The sequence below is a fragment of the Cherax quadricarinatus genome, chromosome 6, assembly GCF_038502225.1.
Source record: "Cherax quadricarinatus isolate ZL_2023a chromosome 6, ASM3850222v1, whole genome shotgun sequence".
Taxonomy (NCBI): Eukaryota; Metazoa; Arthropoda; class Malacostraca; order Decapoda; family Parastacidae; genus Cherax; species Cherax quadricarinatus.
The window spans coordinates 69,712,233-69,729,574 of NC_091297.1; the positions used below are offsets into that span (position 1 = coordinate 69,712,233).

Below are 17,342 nucleotides of genomic sequence, written 5' to 3' on the forward strand. Positions count from 1 at the left end.
GGGTATCTTTATTGAGGAAATGTTTCGCCACACAGTGGCTTCATCAGTCCATACGTAGGAGAAACTTGAAGAACAGGAGGAGAATGAGGTAATCAGTCCCTCATCCTTGAATCGATGTGATCAGTCCATCAATCTTGAGTAGAATACGGCATATCAGCGGAGAAGCAGCTTATAAACCGTATGGCAGGAGAGGTTCCACAGTAACTTCCTTGCAAGAGTCTTGGTCAGGAATTGCAGCACTTACCACTCGAGAAGGCTGAGTGGTACTGTATACTTCAGAATTCTTCTGGGCTGAATCTAGAGCTCTTGCCTGGTCAAAGGCAGCGGCTAAGTCGAGAGTTTTATTCTCCAATAAACGCTGCCTTATTATTGGTGATTGCAGGCCACTGATAAAAGCATCCCTGATGGACTCTTCACAATACTGAGCAGCTGTCACTGCTTGGAAGTGACAGTCCTTACCTAAAATTTTCAGTGCTTGAAAGTATTCCTCTAAGGATTCATCAATCTGCTGGCGGCGAGTTGCAAGGCGATAGCGTGCAAAGATTTCATTTTTAGGTTTAATATACTGAGACTTGAGGGTTTTGATAGCATCTTCGTAGGTATTACACTCAGAAATAGCCTCATATATCTTAGGTGACACAAAATTGATGAGCAGACTTAGTTTATCTAGATCTTCCTTAGGAAGGGCTCCCAAGAAGTTTTCGAAAGTCTTAAACCAGTGCTTCCATTCCTGAGCAGCCGTTGATAAGCTGGGGTCACAGTCTAGCCTCTCAGGTTTCAGTAAACGCTCCATGTTGTGATGTAGTCTAGCGCAGGATCACCACCAGGTAGCCCAGGATTCTATGTTCAATAAATTGTTGTGATAGAAACACAGGCCTTATCTCTAGGCTTTATTGAACATAGAATCTTCATAGTACTTCTGCAACAACAAAATATAATGACTAGTACATCTAATAATGGCTTCTACAGGGATGGTGATGTCTTGCATATGTCAAGAGAAAAGTTATAACTACAGGCCACATATTTAAACTCACCATGTAATCTGCATCACTGATAAATGGATATAGTAGGAGAGAATCACACACCATGTGTTGGCACCCATGACACACACCAAACTGTTGTTGTTGTTAAGGGCCCCAAGAGGTGGTGCAGTATTATCCTGCTGCTGCTCCCCACAGGACCAGTATCACTACATGGAGGCAGAAAATCGTATAAATAATAGGCCTCTCTCATACATGAGTGATACACCTGATGCAGATGTATTAACACCTTCTCACCTAATATGTGGAAGGAAATTGGAAGCTGCCCCTGTCTATAGAGATAATCCGGAAGAAAGTGATGAAGATTACAATGATGCGGCAGTGTTGTGTAATAAATTTAAAATGTTAAATAAAGCAATTGATCATTGGTCTAATGTGTGGCGTAAGGAATATCTTCTTACACTACGTGAACACTTTTATGGTGCGACAGAGGCAGTAAATTGACAGAACATTCAACCAGGTGACATTGTGTTGATTGATACTGAACAACATCGAACATTGTGGTCTTTGGGCAAAGTATTGACATTGTACCCAGATGCACAAGGTGTTGTCAGGAATGTCAAAGTGTTGTGTCATGGCCAGGAAAGTTTACGCACAATTAATAAATTGATTCCCTTGGAATTAGGTGTTCAATCAAACGTAAATGAAAATCTGAGGGAAAGTGACACGAGTGATATGGAAGATACCGCTGACCAAGTGATGCCGGAAAATGAAATCGTAATAAGACCTACTAGGAGAACAGCCACTCAAGCCAGAACCGGCTGGAATCGTCTCCTAAAGGAAGGAGTAATTTGAGTCGTTTAGCAACTAACTCCGGCCAGCCGCAGTGTGGAAAATACTGTATATATTTTCCGGAAATACGGTAATTTATAGGTAAATAGATGCCCTATATTGTATTTTTAAAAGAAGTATTTTATCGAAAAAAAAGAAGAGTCTCTTGCCATCTTGATTTTGAATTTGTATTAGAAACGTTGGTGAATGGGGAAGAATTTTTCATGCTCTAGAGGTTAAAATTGTGCTGACACCTCTCAAATAGGAGGCGAAATTGGTGGATATGCATTCCTGCATAACTTGAGATATCAGGCAACTGGACAAGACCTCTCCAGGAACCTCAGATAAGCTCTCTAGATTTGTGTGTAATTCTGGCCAGCATTATTTTCATAGATTTAGTTAGTGAGGTTTTTCTGAGTATGATACAACTTAATATCCAGTCAAATTGGTGAGTGATATTAAGATATATTCTCCTTCTGTTATATAAATGTGTATTTATATATAATAATTTTTTAATTTAATATACAGTCCACAAATTTATATATTTACCAACATTCCTGGTGTATGTATATTTCATTTAATAATAGGTCCAGAGCAACTTGTGGATATGACAGTGGTAGGTATCGAAGGGGGACATTTTTTGCGACCTAGGTGTCCCAAATTCCTACTTGTCTAACTGATAAATAATAATTATCTTTGTTCATTTACTGTTATGTATATAATGATACATTCAGCTAAATGTAATTTTCTGCAGTATATTTTCCGAAAATAGTGTACTGGTATGTAAATTAATAAAATATATTGTATTTAATAAAAATTTTATTATAAAAAATGGGAAGCCTGCGCGGTCGAGCAGGGAGAGTCGCCATGTCTTTTTAATGAGCCAAGAAAACGTTAGTGAAAATAAGAAGAATTTTTGTCACTTTAGAGGTTATATTGGGCTTACACCTCTCAAATAGGAGCCAAAATTGTTGGATGTGTATTTCTGCATAATTTGAGCATTAAAACGTTGTACAGGACAGCTCCAGGAACCTCAGGTAAGCTACCTAAATTATGTTTGTAATTCTGGCCAGTATTATCATCATAAATTTGGTTAGAGGGAGGTTTTTGAGAATTATACACAGTAATCTACAGACTAATTGGTGAGTGTTATGATTATAAATTCTCCTTCTGTTATATAAATGTGTATATGTAATCATTTATTAATTTTAATATACAGTCCACAAAAATTATAATAATTTTACCAGAATTAATGGTGTGTATGTACATTTCATTTGCAATTAATATAGGTCAAGAGCAGCTTATGGATATGACAGTTGTAGGTATCGAAGGGGGACATTTTTGTGACCTAAGTGCCCCAAATTCCTACTTGTCTATGTAACTTTGATAAATAATAATTATCTTTGTTAACATTTACTTATATGTATGTAATGAGATTCATCCAGGTAAATGTAATTTTTCATAGTGCCCATATGACAACAGGAAAATGCAAACTCCCGTCCTGTAAGCTTTTTCACCCTGAAATGTGTACCTCTTCAGTACAGGAAAGACAGTGCTATAACTTATATTGCCAGGCACACCATCTAAAGGGGACAAAAAGATACAAAACATCCAGACCATCGGAAAACCTGGGTAGCCACAGCCACTCAAGAGCGAGAAGTTATTTAGTACCAGGAAGGAAAAAAAAAACTGGCAGGAAATAGCAGAAATTGTACACCAAATCCGGTCATTTATGGAGTGGAATCACAGTCAATCACTTCCCCATCAACTTCTTGCACATAAGAAAACAGAGGGGCTACAGTATCACGGTGTTAGGATTTATATTGGGAACTCTGCTCTCAACATATTTATCTTGTACGCTCCTGCTGATAAGTTTAATTACTTGGAGCTCCCAACTTGTGCTCAGTCTGAACCTACTCTCATTATTGGTGATTATAATGCAAGACACAAAAGCATTGGAAACTCTCAGTTTGGTAATCGTAATGGCAATCAACTGTTGTCACTCTTAAACAGTCATGATAATGTGCAAATTGTAGGTGACCTTGAACCCACACATATCTATGGAGGTGTCCTTGATCTGTGTCTTGGCTTCAACATTACTTCTGCCAGCTGTGAGTCTTCCATTGTAACAGATATAGCGTCTGATCATTTCCCAAGGCTAACCTCTCTAGATATTGGTAATACTATTCTCCCTGGTGGGATATTCAAACGGAAACGTTTTAATGTTTCCCCTGATCAACATGATGACTTTGTTGCACATGTGACTGACTGGTATAATTCCTATGAGTGTACCTCTGTCGAGACTTTTAACAATGACCTTGTGAGCAGTATTCAGAACTTCTTAGAGCCGCCTCTGAAACCTCCTACTACTCTAAATCCAAATGACTTCCATAATAATCATAAGTCTTATAAAAATCATACCTATTACAATGATTCTAAACTTCGAACATTGAAACGTACTGCTCGCAGACTAGGCCTAGCCTATAGAAACCATCGTACCCCTGAAATGCTGAGCCTCTTCCAAACTGCCCTTGCTGCTGCCAGAGAGCGTATGACAGAGCTGCGGCAAACAGACTGGGAACAATTTGTCAATGGTCTCAATGCTCACACCCCACTTAGCCGGGCATGGAGGGACATGAATAGAATTAAGGGTAACAGAACTGGGCAGATCGCGCACCCTCATCCCTTGCATAGGGCGAATGAGTTAGTCAGTGCTTGGGCTGCTACATCTAGCTATGACAGTCTTCCCAGTACCACACAGGCGAAATTAATGGACAAATATGATGCAAGGGAGAGACTTGTTTGCTTTATGCTCAGCAAGGCAGATGACTGCAACATTCCTTTCACTAATTATGAACTTGATGCAGCACTAACTAAGGGCAACTCCACGTCGCCTGGTGAGGATGGTATTACTTACAACATACTCAGATTGCTGTGTCGAGTACCAGGTAATCCTTTACTTGAATTATATAACATGAGTTATGTCACTGGGGAGCTCCCTAAATCATGGACCAATAGCCTCATTATTCCCATTCCAAAGCCCAATCAACAAAACTCATTTCGCCCAATATCCCTTACTAGCTGCTTGTGTAAAACATTTGAAAGGATGATTCTTAATCGTCTTATGCACAGAATTAAGGAATTCTTGTCACCCCGGTTGCATGGCTTCATGCATGGAAGGAGTGTGCATCATTGCATTACCACCTTTCTCACTCTGCACACTGACAGCTCATACACTACGTTCCTTGACCTTAAATCCGCTTTTGATGTAGCCAACAGACATGTAATCATTAGTGAACTTGCCAGAATGGATGTTGGAGGATGGCTTCTCCGATGGATTAAAGGTTACCTGTCCAACAGAAAGTCGTCTGTGTTGTTCCAGGGACATAGAAGTGTAACTAAAGATTTTGAATTAGGAACCCCACAGGGAGGTGTGCTTAGTCCCACCCTTTTCAACATTTTGATTAATGCCTTACTTAATGCCATGCCTAGCCAGCCCCATCATTATATGGTTAGTTTTGCTGATGACATAATGATTCACACCACCGGATTCTCCAACACCCAAAACATTCTTAATCATGTTTTAACCTCGTGTCAGGACCTGGGGTTAATAATCTCAGGGGATAAAACAAAGATACTCAACAGGCGTCCTCCTCGGCAGAGAGGCACAGTTCGTCAGATCCAGTTGCATGATGGGTCTCTTCTAGAATATGTAAGCAGATACAGGTATCTAGGCTTTGAGGTTCCACTACTTGGACCTGTTGTAACGAGACTTTGTCGCCAATACAAAGAAAGGCTGAGAGCACTTAGAGTTGTGGCAGGTTTTCATCCCAGGTATGGTGCTAATGTTAAAATTGTGAAAATGATGTATCTTGCTTATATTAGATCATTGGTTGAATATGCAGCGCCACTACTTGCACTCGTGTCTGACTGGAAGCTTGGAGGGCTGGAAAAACTGCAAAACGAAGCAATGAGGATCATCCTAGGATGCCCTCGTACTGCTAAAATTTTAAATATGCGGAAAGAACTTAATATTCCAAGCATTAGAGATCGTGTTACTGAAAGAAATATCCTTATTGGGGTCAATATGCTTAGGCTAGCCCATTCAAACCCCTGCACAGAAGCCCTCCAAACTTTCCTCAGCACTGGTGAACACCCTTCCAGATGGATCGAAAAAACTGGAACCGACCTCCGCATGAACCAGCTACATGATCTATATCAAGTTGGACAACAGAGACATTTCCCTGCTCCATGGGATATTACCCCATTCCAAACTACCATTCCTCCATTTCCCCCCAAAACTCTTCTTAAATCACAACCAAAGCTTCGTCTTGAAGCCAAACATGATGCCTTAAGCTGTATTGATAACTTAGTCACACAGAACAATCTTTCACAAATTATTTACGTCGATGGTTCTGTTCACCAGTCCACTGGTGCAGCTGGTAGTGCCGCTGTTGTCACACAGAGTGATGGCTCTCATAAAGAAATTGGAGCACGCATCAATAACTGGGCCTCTACCCTTCAAACAGAACTGTTTGCCATACTTCTTGCACTCAAATGTGTCCATGTATCTAAGGTTGACACTTTAATTGTAACTGATTCTCTGTCATCCATAAATGCTCTCAACTCATTAAGTATAAATTGTGGCATGCTTGTGTCAGAAGCCAGACATAGATATGGTAAGATTGTGGACAGTGGAGTCAGAGTGCACATGCTGTGGATTCCATCTCACATTGGTCTTCAGATGCATGATAGAACTGATAAATTGGCTAAGCTGTATGCTTTCAAAGAGGGGGTAGATTACAATCTTGGCTTGTCAGGTAGTAGTTTGAGAACAATAATACGAAAAGAACTTCAGCTGAATTTTATGGACTTAAGGCTCAGGGAGATTGACACCAGTGAGTCCATCTATCATCATTCTATCATGCAGGAGGAGCCACATGTCTATGGTGCATCCAACAAAATAAGCAGACTCTTGGATGTCACTACCGCCCGGCTCCGGCTGGGTTACAAGTATCTGTGGCAGGTTAAATCACCACCACCAGATGTAGACCAAACGAAATGTAAACTTTGCCAGATGGACTATTGTCACACATTGCGTCATTATGTACTGGAGTGTGATAAAATTAATGAATTTAGAAACAACTCACTCAGAAGTGTTCAAGAAATGGCTAAGTATTTTATCCACAGTGGTATATTGCAGACCATTCTGGAGAAATACCCTGACTTTGCTAGCTGTAAATAAAGCATTACCACATGTGTGCATGTGTGTGTGTGTGTGTGTGTGTGTGTGTGTGTGTGTGTGTGTGGGTGTGTGTGAGGGTGTGTGTGTGTGTGTGTGTGTGTGTGTGTGTGTGTGTGTGTGTGTGTGTGTGTGTGTGTGTGTGTGTGTGTGTGTGTGTGTGTGTGTGCGTGCGTGTGTGTGGGTGTGTGTGAGGGTGTGTGTGCGGGTGTGTGTGAGGGTGTGTGTGTGTGTGTGTGCGTGTGTGTGTGTGTGTGTGCGTGTGTGGGTGTGTGTGCGTGTGTGGGTGTGTGTGTGCGTGTGGGTGTGTGTGTGTGTGTGTGTGTGTGTGGGTGTGTGTGAGGGTGTGTGTGTGGGTGTGTGTGAGGGTGTGTGTGTGTGGGTGTTGGTGTGTGGGTGTGTGTGTGTGGGTGTGCGTCCTTGTGTGTATGCATATATTTGTACGCTCGTGTGCACATGTCCGTGCGTGCGCCCTCGTGTGTGTATGTGCGCGCGCGCACTAGTGTGGGTGTATGATCCACTTAATATTTGTATTTATAACTCATTACAATTGTGACCAGGTGTGGACGTATCAGTGGTTCATTACTTTGTAATTTGTTCATGACTGTAACCATGTATAGGAGTGAAGCTGATTCATTACCTCTGTAACTTGCCATGATTAGTGACCAGATCTACCTGGAGTTCATTACCTTTGTAACTAGTTCAGCTATCATAACTTTGGGGTCCAGTCACTGGACCCATTATGTACCTTTGTAATCTTTTGACTACCGCCCACAGGATGGGTATGGGGTGCATAAAGATATTAAACTAAAGTGTGTGTGTGTGTGTGTGTGTGTGTGTGTGTGTGTGTGTGTGTGTGTGTGTGTGTGTGTGTGGTGTGTGTGACTCAACAATCAATATTTGCACCAATAACTCATTACAGTTGTGACCGGGTGTGGAAGTGTGAATTGCTCATTACTCTATAATTTGTTCATGATTGTAGCCAAAGTATAAACGTAAGTAACCATTCTACAGAATTCATTACCTTTGTAACTTGTGAGCTCATTACCTTTGTACCTAGTTCAGCTATCAAAACTTTGGGGGCCCAGTCCCTGGACCCATTACGTACCTCTGTAATCTGTAAATACCTTTGTAACTTGTCATGATTGTGACCAGACTTACCTGGAGTTCATTACCTTTGTAAATTGTGAGTTCATTACCTTTGTAAATTGTGAGTTCATTACCTTTGTAAATTGTGAGTTCATTACCTCTGTAACTTGCTCAGCTATCAAAACTTTGGAGTCCAGTCCCTGGACCAATTATGTACCTCTGTAATCTTTTGACTACCGCCCACAGGATGGGTATGGGGTGCATAATAAACATATTAAACTAACTATCACAGTCGATGGCCTCCACTCCAAACCAATAGATACAGATATTAGTGCCGGAAAAAAAGTGCCCCCCAAGTACCACAAATTCGATGACATTCTTCTTTGCAAATATACAGGGTCTAAAGCCAGCAACGAACAACAAAATACCTTCATCTGTGGACTGCTTGCAGAGGCAAATGCAATTTTCGTGGCTTTCACAGAGACCCACATAAAGGATCACTCTCACAACTAAATATGGATCACAGGTTATAACCTATACAGATGCGACAGAGTGAACAGGCAAAAGGGAAGGGTTAGCCTGTATATCGCAGAGTCACTTATTTGCACAGAACTGCTAAATGCCTCAAATGATGTAGTTGAAGCTTTAGCATTAAAGATCGAGAACCAAAATCTAGTCATTGTGATAGTCTATAAGCCTCCGGATACAACGTCTCAACAGTTCCAGGAACAGCTGTTGAAAATTGACCACTGTCTGGGAAACCTTCCAGCTACTGCCCCCAACATCTTGCTCCTGGGGGATTTCAACTTAAGGCACCTAAAATGGAGGAATATAGCAAATAATGTTGTTGCAGTGATAGCACCAGGAGGCAGCTCAGACGAGAACTCGCAGACACACGAGCTTTTAAATCTCTGCACAAAATTCAACTTAAACCAGCAAATAATAGAGCCTTCTAGATTGGAGAATACACTGGACCTCATCTTCACTAACAATGATGATCTGATACGAAATGTCACCATATCAAAAACAACATACTCAGATCACAACATAATCGAGGTTCAGACATGTATGAGCGGAGCCCCAGACCGACAAAATGGGATCAGTCTCGAGGGAGCCTTCACCAAATTCAACTTCAATAACAAGAACACAAAGTGGGACCAAGTAAACCAAGTCCTAAACGATATAAGCTGGGAAGATAGACTAAGCAACACAGACCCCAACCTATGCCTACAACAGATTAACTCTGTGGCACTCGATGTATGCTCAAGGCATATTCCTTTAAGAAAAAAGAGGAGTAGATGTACAATAGAAAGAGACTGGCACTCCCTTTACAGGCGACAGAAAAGAATAACAGAGCGGCTAAAAGAGGCCAATGTATCTGCAATGCGTAGGGAGACACTGGTCAGAGAAATAGCAAACATCGAACTAAAGCTAAAGGAATCTTACAGGAGTCAGGAATCGCGGGAAGAACTAAAAATCATAAATGAAATCGATAGAAACCCAAAGTATTTCTTTACTTATGCCAAATCAAAGTCGAGAACAACATCCAGTATTGGGCCCCTACTTAAACAAGATGGGTCCTACACAGATGACAGCAAGGAAATGAGCGAGCTACTCAAGTCCCAATATGACTCAGTTTTTAGCAAGCCGTTAACCAGACTGAGAGTCAAAGACCTAAATGAATTTTTTTATGAGAGAGCCATAGAATTTGGTAAACACAAGTCTACCTGATGTTATCCTGACGCCAAATGACTTCGAACAGGTGATAAATGACATGCCCATGCACTCTGCCCCAGGGCCAAACTCATGGAACTCCGTGTTCATCAAGAACTGCAAGAAGCTCCTATCACGTGCTTTTACCATTCTATGGAGAGGGAGCACGGACAGTGGGGTCGTCCCACAGTTACTAAAAACAACAGACATTGCCCAACTTCACAAAGGTGGCAGTAAAGCAATAGCAAAGAACTACAGATCGATAGCATTAACATCCCATATCATAAAAATCTTTGAAAGGGTCCTAAGAAGCAAGATCGCCACCCATCTAGATACACATCAATTACACAACCCAGGGCAACATGGATTTAGAGCAGGTCGCTCCTGTCTGTCCCACCTACTGGATCACAACGACAGGGTCCTTGATGCACTAGAAGACAAAAAGAATGCAGATATAATATACACAGACTTTGCAAAAGCCTTCGACAAGTGTGACCATGGCGTAATAGCGCACAAAATGCGTGCTAAAGGAATAACAGGAAAAGTTGGTAGATGGATCTATAACTTTCTCACAAATAGAACACAAAGAGTAGTAGTCAACAGAGTCAAGTCTGAGGCGGCTACAGTGAAAAGCTCCCATCTTGTTTTTCATCCTCATATCTGACATAGACAAGGATGTAAGCCTCAGCACCGTGTCTTCCTTTGCAGATGACACCCGAATCTACATGACAATGTCTTCCATTGCAGACACTGCAAGGCTCCAGCCGGACATCAACCAAATCTTTCAATGGGCTGCAGAAAACAATATGAAGTTCAACGATGAGAAATTTCAATTACTCCGATATGGTAAACATGAGGAAATTAAACCTTCATCAGAGTATAAAACAAATTCCAGCCACACAATAGAGCGAAAAACTAACGTCAAAGACCTGGGAGTGATCATGTCGGAGGATCTCACCTTCAAAGACCATAACATTGTATCAATCGCATCTGCTAGAAAAATGACAGGATGGATAATGAGAACCTTCAAAACTAGAGATGCCAAGCCCATGATGACACTCTTGAGGTCGCTTGTTCTATCTAGGCTGGAATATTGCTGCACACTAACAGCACCTTTCAAGGCAGGTGAAATTGCTGACCTGGAAAATGTACAGAGAACCTTCACGGGGCACATAACGGAGATAAAACACTTCAATTACTGGGAGTGCTTGAAGTTCCTGAACCTGTATTCCCTGGAATGCAGGCAGGAGAGATACATGATTATATACACCTGGAAAATCCTAGAGGGGCTAGTACGAAACTTACACACGAAAATCATTCTCTACGAAAGCAAAAGACTCGGCAGACGATGCAACATTCCCCCAATGAAAAGCAGGGGGTGTCACTAGCACGTTATGGAAAATTTTCTAGGGTGCTTACCTGTATGTACCTCAACATTATATACATACCAGTAATCTCATTGGGAGACAATCATATTGTTTACCGTAGTCACCCCGTGTAGACATGTGAGAAAACTTAACCACCCCTGGTCGCACCAAGTGGTCCCCTCGACCTCACAATCTTATCCATATCTATCCGAGACCAGTATGGATTGGGTAGCACCCACAAGTACGGTGCTACTAATTAATTGTGGACTGTATAGATTATATTAGTTTAGCTGAATGAAGGGGAGGGGGGTAGGATACACCTGGATACATCCGTCAAGGAAAACATTTGTACATAATCCCACTACTTACCAGATGTTCTCTGGTGGTCACTTGATGTAGCTGGATCACTCATAACCTATCTAATTATAACATACCACCACTGGCCAGTCTAAGGTTGCTATAACTAGAAGGGTTACTTAACTGTGGGTGATTGATATTCCTCATTTCTTGATTCACCATCTCATTTTCGATGTCCTGCTACACCGACACGATTCTCATTCCAGCAGGACGAGGTATCCGCTGGTTTGTCCTGCTTTAGACGTCGTGACTCAAGGAGTTTCCCTTTCCTCGTCTCGTTAACAACGAGGTCTAGCGTGTTCACTCGGAGCAAACGACTTATTTCACTTCACATATTCTCTTAACTTAGCGTTATTATCCTTAATTACATTACAATTCACAAGACGATTTAATGACTCAAATTATTATACACATTAGAGATCACTCCATTAAGATCTGAGACCGATGAGTGATGATTAAACCAAGGGTAATTTTCCCGGGGCTCAGTCCAGGACGACGCGTCAGTCACCCCCGGTCCTACCCGTAATCACCTTTTACCACTCTATTATCGTGGTCCCGTAAATCACGTTCCCTCACTCTCCACTAGGAACAGTCACGACACTTCCTATTACGAAATGAGGCCTATATTAATCCTTAGGCCGCCGTGAATGCCAATTTCGTGGTACCATGCCTTTTCCGCTTCCTCTCCACCTTCAAAACAAACCCGCCACTCCCCCCCGCACATCCGCGCATGCGCAAAGGGAGCTCTTGGTTCTACTCTTATTTTCAAATACATTTTTGACCCATATAGACACATTAAACACCTATTAGGCACTATAGTTTCGGAAAATTAAAAAATTTTCCACACTGCGGCCGGGCGGAGGTCGTTGCTAGACGACTTACATAATGTGGAGTACAATTTTTTCCATCTTCACTGGCCACCCATATTTATTGAACTCTCAAAATGGACTAATTGGTGTTCCATTCTCTCAGGGGCATAAGCCTATGCTCCCTGGATTAAGTTATTGGGCATACTGGAATTTTGAGACTTTACCAATAACAAGTCTCTCAGTATCCCAAGTCAGCCCCAGCACATTACTGCATATAGGCACCAACTCCATGGCCATCCATATTTATTGAACCCTCAAAATGGACTAATTAGTGTTCCATTCTCTCAGGGGCATAAGCCTATGCTCCCTGGATTAAGTTATTGGGCATACTGGAATTTTGAGACTTTACCAATAACAAGTCTCTCAGTATCCCAAGTCAGCCCCAGCACATTACTGCATACAGGCACCAACTCCATGGCCATCTATATTTATTGATCCCTCAAAATGGACTAATTAGTGTTCCATTCTCTCAGGGGCATAAGCCTATGCTCCCTGGATTAATTTATTGGGCATACTGGAATTTTGAGACTTTAACAATAACAAGTCTCTCAGTATCCCAAGTCAGTCCCAGCACATTTCTTCATTATTTCATTAACCCCTTCACATATCCTCATTAGTTCCTCTTCAGTTGACGTCACACCCGGAAATTGTCCACATAAGATTATTTACCCAATTACTTCGCTCAGTGGACCGCCTGTGCACTTAAGGTGTGCATTTATCGTCGCCTGAAGTAAGAACAATTTATTATTTAACTGCTTATTAATTATATCATTATAAGCAGTCAACAATTTTGGTGTCTTGCTCAGTTCGCAGAGCTGGGTCCTTTAACTGTCCATACGCCATCCTATAATTAGTAGGTAATTCTGGACGGTCAAGCTTCCACGGAAGTCGCACCCAGTAATGTCCAGATTCACATTTAACATCCTTCAGGTATTGTTCCTGAGTAAAGGAATCATTTGGACTTTCCTCATTTACATTAATCCCTATGCTGTCCAGCTCCCACAAATTAGACTGGTTCAACATCATTCTCGATAGAAGAATACTTGTACTGGGTTGACCTTTCATGAGTAAGACACCGTGACCGTATTCACTACTTCCTCTAGTCATTATTACTAGGCGGTAGTCTGCCATATATTACATGGCCCGTACCAGTGTTGAGGAGAGTGACGCCGTATGGTTTTGGATTTATGCCCTTTATCCTGAATTTTTACATCCAACACCGGCAAGGCTACCTCAGCTAGGCCATCATTATTGCCATTAGCTGCAACCTTTACATCAGTCACTGTAGTGTCAGGGTTATTAACATTATCATTATTGTCACCATTATTATAAGAATCACATACAACCCTGCACATAACTGTATGGTGCTTTCCCTTGTTGCATTGATAGCAACTGTTCAATTTGGTATGACAATCCTTTACATTATGATTGTCTAGACATCTGATAAATCTGTCAAGTTCTTTCATTCTTTCCACTTTAATATCCCATGAATTACAGGCATTACAATTTTTAGTGAAATGAGTACCCTGGCAGAAGAGGCAGTCTCTCTTTTCCTTGCCTGACCTCTTATTAACTGGGTTACACTTACTGAGGTACTTATTCCTCTTACCTTGATGTGAGGAACCACTATTACTGATTCCTGACTTGATATGTGCCTATTTAACTCTTAACTATGATTATTACCACTGGGATTATTTTTCCCTTTTGAGGCTTGACAGATACTTCAGAGTCATTATGTGTTATATCCTTAGAACTGTTTGGCTGACTGGTCTGCAATTGAACAATTAATTCCTGCCGACCTAGTCTGATTTCCTCCAGACCGTACTATGGAGGTTTTGGCAAACACACCCTTTGCATTAATAGGTTGATCAACTGCCTGGCTTACACCCTTTAATTTATTCAAAGCCTTACTTTTACAAGACAGTTTTTCTTCCAATTCGTAATGTTGATTAATTAAAACATTCATTTCCATTCCATCTGCACAATTCTCTAGCAGATCTCTTTCACAGTCTTTAAACCACAATTTGTACCAATCAAATCTACTCTCTAAAGCATCTAAATATAACTTTAATTCATTAGGGTTCACGGTTCTTTGATTCACTAAATCAAATGCCTTCGTCACATGGCTTTTAATAGCCTGTAATGATGCTTTCATTACTCTAAAATTCACGGACTTGTCAGCCACATTAACTCCATTAGATCCAGTCATGGTTAGAGAATTATTAATCACTGATTATACAACTTAAGTAGGCGCCTTATAAGAGTAATTCTTGCACTTTACTCTTGTATATCCTAGCCACACATGTGCTAGCAATTAATTGGGCTAATTGTCATCCATCACACGATCGATTAAACTTGTGCACCCTACACCCACTTCCTTCAATCAGTCACTTAATTATTAAGTAATTAATTCAATTAATTTTTTCACTGATTGCATCCGGTTCTCGAAGGACCAACGGGCAGATATGGAAAATTTTCTAGGGTGCTTACCTGTATGTACCTCAACATTATATACATACCAGTAATCTCATTGGGAGACAATCATATTGTTTACCGTAGTCACCCCGTGTAGACATGTGAGAAAACTTAACCACCCCTGGTCGCACCAAGTGGTCCCCTCGACCTCACAATCTTATCCATATCTATCCGAGACCAGTATGGATTGGGTAGCACCCACAAGTACGGTGCTACTAATTAATTGTGGACTGTATAGATTATATTAGTTTAGCTGAATGAAGGGGAGGGGGGTAGGATACACCTGGATACATCCGTCAAGGAAAACATTTGTACATAATCCCACTACTTACCAGATGTTCTCTGGTGGTCACTTGATGTAGCTGGATCACTCATAACCTATCTAATTATAACATACCACCACTGGCCAGTCTAAGGTTGCTATAACTAGAAGGGTTACTTAACTGTGGGTGATTGATATTCCTCATTTCTTGATTCACCATCTCATTTTCGATGTCCTGCTACACCGACACGATTCTCATTCCAGCAGGACGAGGTATCCGCTGGTTTGTCCTGCTTTAGACGTCGTGACTCAAGGAGTTTCCCTTTCCTCGTCTCGTTAACAACGAGGTCTAGCGTGTTCACTCGGAGCAAACGACTTATTTCACTTCACATATTCTCTTAACTTAGCGTTATTATCCTTAATTACATTACAATTCACAAGACGATTTAATGACTCAAATTATTATACACATTAGAGATCACTCCATTAAGATCTGAGACCGATGAGTGATGATTAAACCAAGGGTAATTTTCCCGGGGCTCAGTCCAGGACGACGCGTCAGTCACCCCCGGTCCTACCCGTAATCACCTTTTACCACTCTATTATCGTGGTCCCGTAAATCACGTTCCCTCACTCTCCACTAGGAACAGTCACGACACTTCCTATTACGAAATGAGGCCTATATTAATCCTTAGGCCGCCGTGAATGCCAATTTCGTGGTACCATGCCTTTTCCGCTTCCTCTCCACCTTCAAAACAAACCCGCCACTCCCCCCCGCACATCCGCGCATGCGCAAAGGGAGCTCTTGGTTCTACTCTTATTTTCAAATACATTTTTGACCCATATAGACACATTAAACACCTATTAGGCACTATAGTTTCGGAAAATTAAAAAATTTTCCACAAAATCTTTCGTAAACTAGTGACTGAGGTAGAAGGTGCTAGAGTACCCGGACACTGACGGTCCCATAGGGCGGCTTCACTCCAACTAAAAAACTTCCCTCATCCTTCAAATAAAAATAGTAATAATGCAAAAGTATATTATAATAATAATATAGTGGATAGCAGTAGCTTTTAAAACATTCAACTATGAGAGTCCAGAAATTGTTTTATATGATAAAGGAATTACGAAGACAGTTTCCTGAGTCAGTGAATGTTAATCTTGTCACTCCATGTTTAAGTGTTGTTATTAAGCGTCCAACGTAGCTAACGTTTTGGTGAGATCTCATGTTTCCCCCCCAGCACCATCCTGGCCCCTGACACATACGCTCCTACGCAGAACTTTACACACAACTGTACCATGTCGTGAATATTCATCTTGCTTATTATATACACTAAAATGCTCTTCAGCGATGCAAAGGACATTTTCTCACTTTATTTATTCTGCTATAAAAACAACAATATGCCCTCTATAAACAAGAAATGAGATAATTCAAGAGAAAATAAGGTTGGAAAGTATGATATTGTACCCGGGCTTCTGGCAACATTACTGTTACAGGCTGATGGTCGTGCTAGTGACAGCGGCTGACTGCCAGTTGTGATGTAGCTGACACACGTCAGGGAGGTTCGTCTGACGCTTTATAATATCTTTATTTTCAATGACACATGACGTATTATACACGTACTGAAGCGCTGACCTGTTGGGGGTCATATATGGTGAAGATGGTAATCACGTTTGATCTTAATTAAGAAGAGACTGGTTGATCTTATTTTGTGGTTAAAAGAGACCTTTACCAACATAAGATTTTATCATCTAATTAATTAACACAACAGTGAAAATACAGTGTTTAATTCTTAAGTGCAACAAAATGCAAGACTTGTTTTGTAAATATTTCTGTGGTAGTGACTTCATCTTACATCTGAAGTACCTGACATCAGTCTCAGTGGAAACATAAGGTATGTTTGACTTACATCTGTTACCTCCGTTTATGAGTCCCTGGACCCGTCCCTGGACCCGTCCCTGGACCCGTCCCTGGACCCGTCTCTGGACCTGTCTCGACCCGTCCCTGGACCCGTCCCTGGACCTGTCTCGACCCGTCCCTGGACCCGTCTCTGGACCCGTCCCTGGACCTGTCTCGACCCGTCCCTGGACCCGGCTCTGGACCCGTCCCTGGACCCGTCTCTGGACCCGGCTTTGGACCCGTCCCTGGACCCGTCT

General features: G+C 41.5%; 2 protein-coding genes across 7 annotated transcripts in view; one reads left to right on the plus strand and one right to left on the minus strand.

The window, feature by feature from the left end:
- The window catches only part of LOC128693861 (uncharacterized), a 383,960-nt gene that overhangs the window by 200,516 nt on the left and 166,102 nt on the right, over positions 1-17,342 (minus strand). The gene's annotated exons all lie outside the window — the stretch shown is intronic.
- LOC128693120 (ankyrin-3) overlaps positions 16,685-17,342 on the plus strand; it is a 358,860-nt gene continuing 358,202 nt past the window's right edge. For 5 of the 6 annotated variants that reach the window (XM_070081926.1, XM_070081969.1, XM_070081946.1 and 2 more), the window contains exon 1: positions 16,709-17,080. The gene's annotated coding sequence lies outside the window, so the exon portion shown is untranslated. Of the gene's footprint in view, positions 17,081-17,342 lie in introns of all 6 variants that reach the window. The other variant, XM_070081932.1, reaches the window with a different exon arrangement.